The sequence below is a fragment of the Lepidochelys kempii genome, chromosome 21 (assembly GCF_965140265.1).
Source record: "Lepidochelys kempii isolate rLepKem1 chromosome 21, rLepKem1.hap2, whole genome shotgun sequence".
Classification (NCBI taxonomy): domain Eukaryota; kingdom Metazoa; phylum Chordata; order Testudines; family Cheloniidae; genus Lepidochelys; species Lepidochelys kempii.
The window spans coordinates 15,621,300-15,634,255 of NC_133276.1; the positions used below are offsets into that span (position 1 = coordinate 15,621,300).

At 51.8% G+C, this 12,956-nt stretch overlaps 1 protein-coding gene across 10 annotated transcripts in view; it reads left to right on the forward strand.

Moving 5' to 3' along the window:
* The window catches only part of SYT2 (synaptotagmin 2), a 188,308-nt gene that overhangs the window by 77,846 nt on the left and 97,506 nt on the right, over positions 1 to 12,956 (forward strand). Inside the window, exon 1 of one of the 10 annotated variants that reach the window (XM_073319721.1) lies at positions 12,405 to 12,424. The exons of the other annotated variants lie outside the window; for them this stretch is intronic. The gene's annotated coding sequence lies outside the window, so the exon portion shown is untranslated. Of the gene's footprint in view, positions 1 to 12,404; positions 12,425 to 12,956 lie in introns of those variants that run through there. 10 annotated transcript variants of the gene reach the window in all.

Here is a 12,956-nt window from a genome sequence, read left to right on the forward strand (position 1 = left end):
GTTCTGGATCAGCCTGAGGACAGTGGGGGCAAAAAACCTGACTGGCTTCAAGACTGAGCTTGATAAGCTTATGAAGGAGATGGTGTGATGAGACTGGCTACAACAGCATGCTCAGGGTCCAACCGATCGCCACATTTGAGGTCAGGAAGGAATTTTTCCCTGCGTCAGATTGTCAGAAACCCTTCCTCTGCAGCATGGGTTACGGGTCACTTGCAGGTTTAAACTAGTGTCAATGACGGAGTCCCTGTAACTTGAAGTCTTTAAATCATGATTTGAGGAGTTTAGTAACTCAGCCAGAGGTTAGGGGTCTATTACAGGAGTGGGTGGGGGAGGTTCTGTGGCCTTCTGCAGGAGGTTAGACTACATGATTGTGATGGTCCCTTCTGACGTTAAAGTCCATGAGAAACAAACATGCAGGTGGTTGGAAAAAGAGAACATGGTTGCTGGGTACGTGACAGCAAAAATATTAGTCCGTGGGAGCAATCAGTTAAGTTAATTAGCTCATCCATTTAAGAAATAGCTAATGCAGCGAGGCCTGAAGACGAGCTGAGGAAAGGCACTCAATTACTTGCAACAATGTCACTCTAATTTCCCCCGTAAACTCCCTCCCAGCACTGCAAGGGAGTGGCACAGGCCCATATATTAATATTCCATGCTCTGCTGCTTGGCACTGGCGAGGCAGCCAGAGGCGAGAGAGTGAACGAGCCAGCGTGGTGCACTCTCGCAGCAGCGCTATGTGGCTTTTGAAATGCCGGGTACCCCGGGAGACCCGTTTGTCCAGAGGACAGCCAGTATTATTACTGGCACTGCTCTGAGGCCCTGTTGTGCTAGGTGCTGTACATGCACGTAGTAAGAGACAGTCCCTTCCCCAAAGAGCTGACAGTCTAAGTAGACAAGGCAGGCTCACCCCCATGAACAAGCTTTTCCTCCCTGCCCGCCCCCATTGACTTGAATGGGATCAGGCTCCAGCCCCCAGGGTGGATTTTGGACATAGTCCGTTGCTATGGCATCATTACTATCTGGGGCAGCGTAAGCCGGTTTCCTATTCACTGGCCTAAGAGTCAGCTCTGGTTTCTATTCCCAACTCTGCCATAGAATCCCTGTGCGATCCTGAATAAGCCTCTTTACCTCAGTTTCCCCATGTGTAAAATGGGATATAATAATACCTCCCCTTTGTAAAAAGCTATGGGCTTTACAGACCATAAGTGCTGTTTGTTTCATACAGAAGGGATGGATGGGTGGATGTGCACGTAAACAAAGTAAATAGGGCTCACTTACCTACCACTAGAATGCAGCCACCTCTGAGCATGCAGCTGGCTGTCGTAGGTGTTTACACATCTGTCTGGCTTCATATTCTAACCTACCCATCACTGGCATATGTGCTCACCCTACAGTAATAACAGTATTAGTCATCTCCCCTCTCTTAATCACAGTTGTTGTCTTACTGATCTGCAAAGGGTGAGGGGAACTGGCATTGGCTCTTTGGGATGAGAGGACCTGCAAGGCTTAAGAAAAAGGGGAGCGTTTTCCCCTTGAGTTCTCAGATAGGGGTCAGGCACTTTTGTAGTCCTTACTCGAAGGAGCAAGGACATCAACTCTTTAACACTGACCTCTGTTCTTACTAGTGTTTTGGGGAGCATTTGAGTTAAATAGGGACACAGAAGCAACCAACCAGCATTAAACAGTGTGAATAAAAATCCCTTCCCCTCTCAATTAATCAGGGCTCACGTGATTTGGTATCCCTTTGGCAGAACTCATGCTAGGTGTCCATCTGCCCAGCGTCTTCCAGGGAAAGCACAACTCTTGAGAGCTGAGTTTCTAAAGATAAAGGTCAGGAAGGTACCCGGAAACCAGAAACCTTCCAGGTCTCCTTCAGAAAGATGCTAAAAAGCCCACTTTCCCCCCATTACAGGTTACCTTTTAAGGAACTCCGCTAGGTGTGGTTGGCTGCTAGCAGCACCTCAGCAGGGTAGCTCCAGAAACAGTTAATTGGGAAGCATCCACATAAAGGCTGAAGGCGAGTGGGTATTTTGCAGGCATTTTTCGCATCTTCTGGAATTAGAATCATAGAATCATAGAATATCAGGGTTGGAAGGGACCTCAGGAGGTCATCTAGTCCAACCCCCTGCTCAAAGCAGGCCCAATCCCCAATTTTTGCCCCAGATCCCTAAATGGCCCCCTCAAGGATTGAACTCACAATCCTGGGTTTAGCAAGCCTCCTGCAGCGTGTGCCCAGCTAGCCAATCTCCCGGTGTCACTTGCACTAACTCTGGCAGCTCTGTCTCCCATGGGTGGTTAGACCCCGTATAGACCTTTAATGAGACGGCTTCTGCTTCCAAACTAGCAGACTGGACTCAGCTCACGCATTAGCAGTGTGTTTCAGATACAGCGCTCCTGGGCTCCAACCCCACAGCCATTGTGCCGAGACTGCTGACTGTGCCCGCGTCCGGAAAGTCCTAGTGGCAGATGGCAGTAATCCCATGCAGTTATAAATGGCACTAATTAGGGCTATTAATGCTTCCCTTGCTCAGAGGGGGGCTGTGAGGCTCAGTTCATTAATGTGCATGAAGCAATTTGAGAGCTCCGTGGGTGAAATATGCTAGAGGAGAGGAAAGGCTATTACTGTAGACCCACGTTTTGTTGCAGCTGTTCGAGGGATCCCATGTTTCTGTCCAGGCTTTCTAAAGATTTATTTCCATTATAGAGGTAGCACCGCCGCAAGGACCTGCCCTCCTGGGCAAACCCTCACGTGGTGATTGTAGCATAGAACCATAGAATCATAGACTATCAGGGTTGGAAGGGACCTCAGGAGGTCATCTAGTCCAACCCCCTGCTCAAAGCAGGACCAATCCCCAACTAAATCATCCTAGCCAGGGCTTTGTCAAGCCTGACCTTAAAAACCTCAAAGGAAGGAGATTCCACCACCTCCCTAGGTAACGCATTCCAGTGTTTCACCACCCTCCTAGTGAAAAAGTTTTTCCTAATATCCAACCTAAATCTCCCCCACTGCAACTTGAGACCATTACTCCTTGTTCTGTCATCTGCTACCATTGAGAACAGTCTAGAGCCATCCTCTTTGGAACCCTCTTTCAGGCAGTTGAAAACAGCTATCAAATCCCCCCTCATTCTTCTCTTACGCAGACTAAATAACCCAGTTCCCTCAGCCTCTCCTCATAAGTCATGTGTTCCAGTCCCCTAATCATTTTTGTTGCCCTCCGCTGGACTCTTTTCAATTTTTCCACATCCTTCTTGTAGTGTGGGGCCCAAAACTGGACACAGTACTCCAGATGAGGCCTCACCAATGTTGAATAGAGGGGAACAATCACGTCCCTCGATCTGCTAGCAATGCCCCTACTTATACATCCCAAAATACCATTGGCCTTCTTGGCAACAAGGGCACACTGTTGACTCATATCCAACTTCTCGTCCACTGTAACCCCTAGGTCCTTTTCTGCAGAATCCACCTCACAATTAGCTGTTACCGCTCAAGACTGAGATCTTGGAGTCATTGCGGCTAGTCCTCTGAAAACATCCGCTCAATGTGCAGTGACAGTCAGAAAGTGCAAACCGCACATTAGGAAAGGGTTAGATGATAAAGCAGAACATATAATGCCTCTGTATAAATCCATGGTACACCCACACCTCAAATACTGTGTGCAGTTCTGGTCACCCTATCTCAAAAAAGATATATTGGAATTAATTAGAAAAGGTGCAGAGAAGGGCAACAAAAATGATTAGGAGTATGGAACGGCTTCCGTAGGAGGAAAGATTAGACAGACTGGGACTGCTCAGCTTAGAAAAGAGACAATATTGGTGGATATGACAGAGGTCTATAAAATCCTGACTGGTGTGGAGACAGTGAATTAGGGAAGTGTTGTTAACCCCTTCACATAATACAAGAACCAGGGGTCACCTGATTAAATTAATTGGCAGCAGGTTTGAAGCAAACAAAAGGAAGTACTTCACACAACGGACAGGCAACCTGTGGAACTCATTGCCGTGAAATGTCCTGAAGACCAAAAGTATAAAAAAAATACCTTTTGTGTTTAAAAAAAGAATTAGCTAAGTTCATAGAGGTTAGGTCCATTGATGACTATTAGCCAAGATGGTCAGGGACACAACCCCATGCTCTAAGTGTCCCTAAATCTCTGACTGCCAGAAGTTGGGACTGGGTGACAGGGGATAGATCCCTCCATTAATTTCCCTGTTCTGTTCATTCCCTCTGAAGCACCTGGCACTGGCCACTGTGAGAGACAGAATACTGGACTAAATGGACCATTGGTCTGACCCAGTGTGGCCATTCTTATGTCATCATCTAGCAACAGCCAGTGTCCCAGGAATCTGCTTGGCTATGTTCCCACCAAGCAGCCAGGCAAGAGATGCTGGGGGAAGGCAGGGCCGGGTCAATGAACTGGCAGATGAGAGCAGGGATTGGTGTAAAAGGGGAGTAGTGGAAAAGGAGGAAGGGTTGAGGCTACTTGCAAGGAATTGGGCGGTATCCCTTTAAATAGCTTGGCAGCCTTCTCTTGGGGCTCGCTGAGTGTGTCCTGTGTTTGAGAAACTCCCTGAGCGCAGCAGAGTGAGGCCTGGCCTGGCTGGGGGGTGGTATAAACGAGGCTGTTTGGACCACAGCTGTGCCCATGTCAGTGAGCAAGCAACTCAATGCTGCTGCCTCGCGTCCAGCTGGGTGCATGCTCCAAGGCAGAGGGTTTGTGGACAGGAAAGAGCAAGCGGCCCTCGGGCTGCTGTACATGAGTGCTGGCCGCTGTGCCGAGCGCCACGGACAATGGTAGGCATCCCCTGCCCCACTCTTGGTGAGCACAGGAGCAAGGAAAAGGGGGGTGGGGGAGAGGAAAAGCAATAGTCCTCTTCAAACCCTGCCCGCAAATGAGGCTCTGTCACCACGAGACCAGAATGAGGTGTGAGATGCTGCTCACACATGGGAGAGGCTGAGCATTTCCCAGCCTCCACTGGCCTCTCCCTCTGGGGCACCTGGTGCACGCTGCCAGTGGAAATTAAAGCTGGCAGGGTGGCTTCAGAGGTACCACAGGATCTCCCCTCCCCTTGAGTGGCTCCTCACACCCTCGGGCAGAGGGGATGCTGGTGGCACGCTCCTGTCCCTGGTGGGTGGGAAGGTCTCCCCTTAGCAGGGCCTGAGTCCAGGCACCCTGGCTGTAAACTTCCCAATCCACACCACCTGAACGGGCTCAGAGTGAGGGCAAGTGTGCTAACAGGTGTGGTATCTGATGCATTTGCCTCCCTGCATGGGTGTGCACGTAGAGGGTGTGTGTGCACGCGTGCAAATGTGTGCTCAAGGGATGTGTAGTCAAGCTTGGCTTAGATGGAGCCTTCAGCTCAAACTCTAACCCTGTGCTGGGTTTCGGAAAGAGTCCAGTTACTGTTCCCTGCAAGGCTGCCTGCACAGTCTCTGATCTTTGGGCCAGAAGCAGAAGTTAGTGTCGTTTGGCTCTGAAGTCCTCTGGAGCTGTGTGTGTGGAGGGAGGGGGCGGCAATCTTTGTCCCCAATCGCGTCCCAAATGTCTCTCTACAACATGGCTTACTGAGGTCAGGACAAAGCTGTGAAAGGAGAGAGCATATTCTAGACATGCTATGGCGAATTAATTAATCATTAATGATCTGGAGGATGGCGTGGATTGCACCCTCAGCAAGTTTGCAGATGACGCTAAACTGGGAGGAAAGGTAGATACGCTGGAAGGTAGGGATAGGATACAGAGGGCCCTAGACAAATTAGAGGATTGCGCCAAAAGAAATCTGATGAGGTTCAACAAGGACAAGGGCAGAGTCCTGCACTTAGGACGGAAGAATCCCATGAACCGCTACAGACTAGGGACCGAATGGCTCAGCAGCAGTTCTGCAGAGAAGGACCTAGGGGTTACAGTGGACGAGAAGCTGGATATGAGTCAACAGTGTGCCCTTGTTGCCAAGAAGGCCAATGGCATTTTGGGCTATATAAGTAGGGGCATTGCCAGCAGATCGAGGGACATGATCGTTCCCCTCTATTCAACATTGGTGAAGCGTCATTTGGAGTACTGTGTCCAGTTTTGGGTCCCACACTACAAGAAGGATGTGGAAAAATTGGAAAATGTCCAGCGGAGGGCAACAAAAATGGTGAGGGGACTGGAACACATGAGTTATGAGGAGAGGCTGAGGGAACTGGGATTGTTTAGTCTGCGTAAGAGAAGAATGAGGGGGGATTTGTTAGCTGCTTTCAGCTACCTGAAAGGGGGTTCCAAAGAGGACGGCTCTAGACTGTTCTCAGTGGTGGCAGATGACAGAACAAGGAGCAATGGTCTCAAGTTGCAGTGGGGGAGGTTTAGGTTGGTTTACTTTTTCACTAGGAGGGTGGTGAAGCACTGGAATGGGTTACCTAGGGAGGTGGTGGAATCTCCTTCCTTTGAAGGTTTTAAGGTCAGGCTTGACACAGCCTTGGCTGGGATGATTTAGTTGGGGATTGGTCCTGTTTTGAGCAGGGGGTTGGACTAGATGACCTCCTGAGGTCCCTTCTGATATTCTGTGATTCTATGAATCCGCTGCAAACCATGCTGAATGATGTACCTCGAAATATCTACAGCACAACCCAGGTAATCAGACCGCAGGCCATCTAGCTCAGTATCACGGCTCTGATAGTGACCAGCACTAGTTGCCTTGGGGGAATACGCAAAAAAACTCTCCTGATGAGGACCCAGCAATAATCTGCCCTGGGAGGAGTTATTCTTTAAACCCCTTTTGTGAGTGAGGGATCCCCTGCTGTCCCAGCATAAGCTCCAAGCTCCAGAATCCAAAAGTGCCAATGCTGACTGGAATTATTTAATAATCAGCAGAAGAAAGGGAAGGGAGCCATCCCTGAGTGACTCCTCTCAAGTGCTGGATCTGGGCTGCCCTGTTGTAATCAGAGTCAAAAATAGCCTGCAATCAATTTCCTTCCCCAGCTCGGTGGGGAAAATGAGAGACGCTTTGGGTATTTTCTTATTAGGAAGTTAGCCATTTCCTGAGCCTGGCACGGCTGGACTGGAGCTACTTTGCGTGTCCTCGTCTCCAAGCAATCAGCTGTGCGATGAATCAGGAGGCTGCCCCTGGGAGGATCCTTGCTCACAGCTCTCCCATCTCCCCACCGGGCTGCAACCCCTTGCCATGTTGGCATTCATCAGCACCTGCCTTGGGAAATCGATTACCATGCAGCAGCTGGTTTCCAATAGGTGCAGCAATGTGCATGCACACTGCCTCTGTGAGCTCTAATGAATAGAGCAGGCCTGGGAGAGTGGGGGTTGGAGACCCTGGGTCCTATTTCTGGCTGTCAGAGGGGTGTGTGAGCAGGGGACTAGGTGGCCAGGTCTGGGAAGGAAGTATGGCCTGGTAATTGGAGCAGAGCACTGTGCCTCAGTGTCTGGCAATAGAAAGAGCTGTGCAGAATATCAGGACAAGCTTCATAGCTCTCATTTTCACCGGGGTTTCCACCTGAGGCCAGGCCAGGTGGGCTCAGGGGTTTTGACCCCAGTTTCCTGTGACACTCAGGCCAGTTAAGGGTGTTTTTTTTTTCGTTTCGTTTTGTTTTTTGACGCTTTTGCAGAGCGGTAACATGGGACTTGCCATGCGTTAGGTCTGGTTTGGATCGCATGCCCTTCTATGGAATCTAGGTTCATTGGAGACCCCAAAATGCAGCAAGAGGCTGGAGTGGATCCTCCCCAAGATCAGTGTCCTGTGATCCTCAGTTCCCAGAAAGTCCGGGTTAGGTGCATTAGGGTGTTGGACCCAGCTAATCTGGGCTGGGCACTGCACAGACCCAGAGTCAGACTCATCCCAGCTCCAAAGAGCTCACAGGCTAAATAGATCAGAGAAAGGAAGAATGATTATCCCTGTGGCACGGTTAGGGAACAAAGGCGCCCTGTCTCAGCGGGAGCTGCTGGGTGCTGAGCACGTCGGAATAGCTGCCCCCGCGTGTCTCAGGTTGAACACCTCACAGTGTTGACCCCTGCAAAGCAGAGAGTGCATATGTAAATGATAGCATGAGTTTTTAGGACAGGAAGGTGGGGGCGGGGGGGGGAGAAGTGGTGCTCCAGGAGGAATTTAAGGACATAGGTTGCAATTCATTTGGTCAGGAGATCAGGGCTAATGCCCTCCTTCATCACTATGGGGTTGTAGCAAACACAGCAGCTGGGACTTTGGTTTCACAATCCATGCATTGATTCAGTACTGACTGAGTGCCCCCTACTGAAGCAATGCTGTCACCTTTGCTCTTTAGGGAGATCTCCCATCCAAGTCCACACCCAGCCCTAGCCTGCTCGGCTTGGAAGAGCTGACAAGATCTCTGTACAAGGTGGTAGGCGCTAAAAACTAAGGTGTGACTGGGGATACATCTGATTCCATCCTGCATCTCTGCAGTGGTGCCCAAAGGAACCGGGGAAATCATTGTGGTTGGGCACTGGAGCAAACCGGGTAGAGAGAGCACATTAAAGTGAAGGACCCGCTTTAAAACAGAGATCTGGTTTGGAAGGACTCTGACTTCTTCAGAAGAACGTGGGCACCGGATGGTGAATGTTTTCTTGCCCATGGAGCTGCGCTGGTGCTTCTGATGTGCTGGAGTTAGGTTAGAGCTTCAGGGCGCGTTGCAGAGATGTAAAAGTGACGTAATTTACCATGAACAATTCTAATAGGTATAGGAGCCCATCTTCCTTCCCGGTAACTTCAAAACCGCATCCAAAATTGCAGTGCCCTGGTCAGCTCCCACAGAGGCAAGTGCGGTGAGCAGTGTGCCTAGAATAAACACTTGCAAGGAGAATGCATCCAAAATATGCTCAGTAATAAAAACCTTCTGAGGCAGACTGGGAAGAACCACAAAGCCCTGGGCTGTGTTGGGTCAGGACACATCTGTGTTTCCCCTGCAGCCTCAATGAAGCTTCTTCTTAATCTCTGTCAGGCAGTGCCTTGAAGTTGCAGTTTAATCCCTTGTATTATTTCTCTTTCTACTGTAACTGTGGATCTTCTCATTACTCATGTGAGTATCTGTCTTTTTTTCTCTCTCTTCATATTACTGAGTTCTTGGCTTCATTGATACTTGTGGTGTGAAGTTCCACCCGTTAATTGTGTTGTGTTCCCTTGGATCAGTTTCCCTTTTATTTTTTACTGGATGTTTCCTTGGAAAGGGGGAATACAAGTGCCTGACTTACCTACTCAACCCTACCCCATCTTTTACGGCTCCTGGAAGGATAAAGAGTGATGCGCACAAGCAAAACAAACCTGCCACTGACCTGCTGAAACCATCCTGCCCCCATGCTGTTCATCAGTGCTGTTTAGTGGGATGCTGGAGTGGGTACCTGAAGGCACTGGGGTTGGAGAAGGAGGAGAAGAGAACTAGAAAACACAGGCTACGTAGCATGGCTGGACTGTCATGATAGTAGAAATCTCTTCCTTCCAAGCATAACAAGACGTTCAATGGACCGTCTTCTGCAGGGGCTGAACCCATCGCCTCTCGCTCTAAAAGTATCTCCTGCTTGAGCTAAACTCTCCAGGTATTTGCTAGTGGATTCATACACTACTTTGCATGGTCCTGTCACTAGAGGGGGCTAAGAGCCACACTGTGTTAGAAGGGGTAAGACAAAGACCTCAGAACCCATCCCGAATGTCCACCAGCGATGCCTCACCAACAGAGCTGTTCGAGCAATCTGCTCCAGGCATCTTTCCCGCCGATGTTTGCCCGTGATTGAGTTTGCGAAGCAGCAGTAATTTTATGTGTGAGAACTTTCCCAACTGTCTGATGAAAAATTGAAGTGGATTTTCTCCACCACCACTGGGACAACGTCGAAAGCTGTGTGTGGTCCAAAATGCAACATGGTCTTGTGAAATGGTATTCTCCCCCTGGAAGAACAGGGCGTGGGTGAGTCCCTGAAAGCCAGCCAGTTTAGTAGAGTAAGCAAAGGGCTAGCAGGGGCAATTCACCCCTTCTTAGGCCAGGCTGTGGAAGAGGTGGTCTAACTAGTATTTTGCCTCTAGTCATCACCACAATCTAAATCATAACCCAGATCATAAGATCCTCTTTCACAGATGGGGATACTGAGGCAACGAGCAGTTAAGCAGCCCACTGATTCCAAAGGAAATGACCTCCAGCTGACCGAGGACTTAAATTGCTCCCCATCAGCTTTCTGGCTTGGGCTCAAGAGATCTAAATGCAAAGGCTTGATGAAGGAATCCCTGACTCTGCCTGGGCTAGCATGACAGGCCCTGGATAGAATCAATGAGTTGATGTAGGATCAAAATCAATGGCAATTTGCAGCTGCCCATGCTGCTGTAGTCGTCTAGCTGCACCAAGGCAGCTTTATGGCCTCCTTCAGCTTCCTTAACACATTAGCTATGGGGTTTCTTTCTTATTGCATTATAAATTATTTCCAGAAATCAATCTAACACGGCTGCCTTGACAGGGAGGAGGATTGGAACAGACTGTCCCATCTTCTAAAGGCTGGTCGTGACTCCCAGCACTGTGCTCACCCTGAGCTCCCGGCCCCAGCATTCTCCTGTCCCAGTAGGAGCCATAAAGTGACACACTGGGAGAGGCATCCAGTCTCTGCCCCCGCTTAGCGGCCAAACCAAAAGATGGGGAAATGCTTCATTTAAACTCTTTCCGGCTCTCTTGCTTCTCATTGCATCCCTCGCTCTCCCCCTGTCTTTAGATGGAACAGGCAAAGGGTGAGGGGCAAGGAAGGTTTATTTCCCCCTTTCCCCTAATCCGCCCTCCAGTGCTGGCCAAATCCTCTCTAAGCTGCACAGCTGAGGAGCAGGCTCTCAAGGGCCATGCAAGTGGGGAGAGGCACCTCGCCCCTGGCTGCAGTGGCGAGAGAGGGCTGGGGGAAGTCCTTTCTCCCCACTGCAGCCCCGGGGCAGCCTGCACCCCAAACCTTTCATCCCACACCCCCAACTAGAGCTCTCAGCCCCCTGCCCCCTCTTGTCCCTGCTCAGGGCGACCTTTCTGAAGAGTGATTTGTTCACTTTGCCTTTCAAATGCACTTGATTGCACCCAAGGCTGGATGTGTTTTTAAAAAAAAACCAAAAAGTCTGGCAGTAAGAGCAAGACCCAGTGCCTGGAAGCTGAAGCTAGAAACCCTGAGGCTAGAAATAAGGTGCAGATGTTTAAGAGGGAGGGGATTTAACCCGTGAAACCATGTCCCTAGGCCCAGGGTGCGTACTGCAGTGCTTAGCATCTGCAAATCAGCCGAGGGTGTCTCTGTTTTTAAAAGAATGAAATAAAAACCGTGCTGTAGCTCAGCCACCAGCGATGGGCTTGATGGAGGCCGTGCTTGGGGGGTGGGGGGCCCCTCCCAGCCAAAAAAAATAAAAACATTTTAAGCCAGGGTGCGCTTTAAGCGGTGTTTTACCAAAGCTGCCGCTCCCAGGTGAGGAAAGTCCTCTCCTCCCCCCCAGGCTTTCTCAGACCACTCTAAGCACCGGCTGCAGGAATCCCTGGTGCAGTTCTCCAGCCTGTGTTATGTAAGGGTGAGAGTAGCTGAGCAGAGTGATTGCTTTGGGCCTTGCAATTTAGGACTCACTGAATTCCCTCCACCCTGAATCTTCTCTAAAGAGCTTTATTACCCCCTGCCCTACTTTCACTCCCCCCCCGCCCCATAGTACAGCCCTGCTCTCCCCTTCTCATCCCCCTGAGAACAAAGCCGGGGCTAAGACTGTGTGTCTATGCAAAAGCCTCAGGCAGAGGGGAATCGGGTTCCTTCCTAAAACAACCTAATGAAAAAAAAAAAAATCCTGAGGAAGAACTCTAGGGCCCGAGTAACTGCTGGTGTAACTGCAGGGGCCTCAGCAGGGAATTAAATCCAGAGTATATTTAGTAGCCTTAGAAATATAGGAAAATGCAAGTTTGTCTCTGCAGCAAGAGCCACCTATTGCCAGGTACAGGGCCCAGGCACACGTGTGAACACTGACATGCACCCCGCACGACTGTGCATGTCTGCAGGGCCACCCGCGCTGCCATGCCCAGAGACACAAGCCGTGACCCCCCCGCCCCCAGCTCGCCCCCAGCTCCCCCCCAGTCCGGCCCGTGCAATGCACTTGCAGGGGGCAAGGGCGGCGGGCTGCCCCTGCAGCGTTTGTCCCTCTCACAGGGAGGCTGGAGGGGCCCAGCTTGGCTCCCCTTACGGCAGGCTGCAGAAAGTTCCGGGGCTCTTCCCACCCCCGGCCCGGGCAGAGTTTCGCCCCCGGGGGCAGGGCGCAGGCGGGGAGCCGGTGCAGCGGGATGTGAGAGGCATCCCAATGGCGAGCGAGCGGTGTTCGCGCTACCGCAGAGCGGGGAGGCGGCGCGGCGCGGCGCGGCGGGGCGGGGGCTGGGGGCGATGCACCGGCGGGCCGGGCGCCCGAGCCCAAGTCCTGCAGTGCTCCGGAGAGCCGCGGCCGCGGCACCTGCCCGGTAAGCCGGAGCCCCCCGAGCAGGAGAGAGCGCGGCGCTTGCCCGCTGTCCGGGGAGGGGGGATCCCCCGGGGAAGTGCAGCCGGCTGGGGGGGCGGGGGCGCTCCTGGCCCCCGGGGCAGTGGAAGTTTGCGGGCACGGGGAGCCCCAGGCGCTGCGGGGCTCCCGGCCCCGGGGGTGGTCTCCTGGGACGGGACAGGGGGTGCCCGGCCGCGGGGCAGCTCTGCCTTGCCCACGGGGCTGCCCGGCGCAGCTTTCGCTCCGGAGCCCCCAGCCCAGCGGCAGGGGCGAGGGGCTGGAGGGAGTCAGTGGCATCAGTCCGGATTTACACCAGGGTAACCTGGCTCCTAATGCTCACTGCGGTTCTGCCCCTGTTCTCCCTCCTCTCCCCCCCCCCCGCCCCCAATTCAGCTGAAGTTGGAATCACCCCTGGTCCTGCACCAGCCCCTGGGGTGAGCCCCTGGGAAAGGGCAGGCTGGGAGCCAGGGTCTTTCTGCCCCCATCTGCCCCTGTCGGAGGGGCCCTCTCAGCAC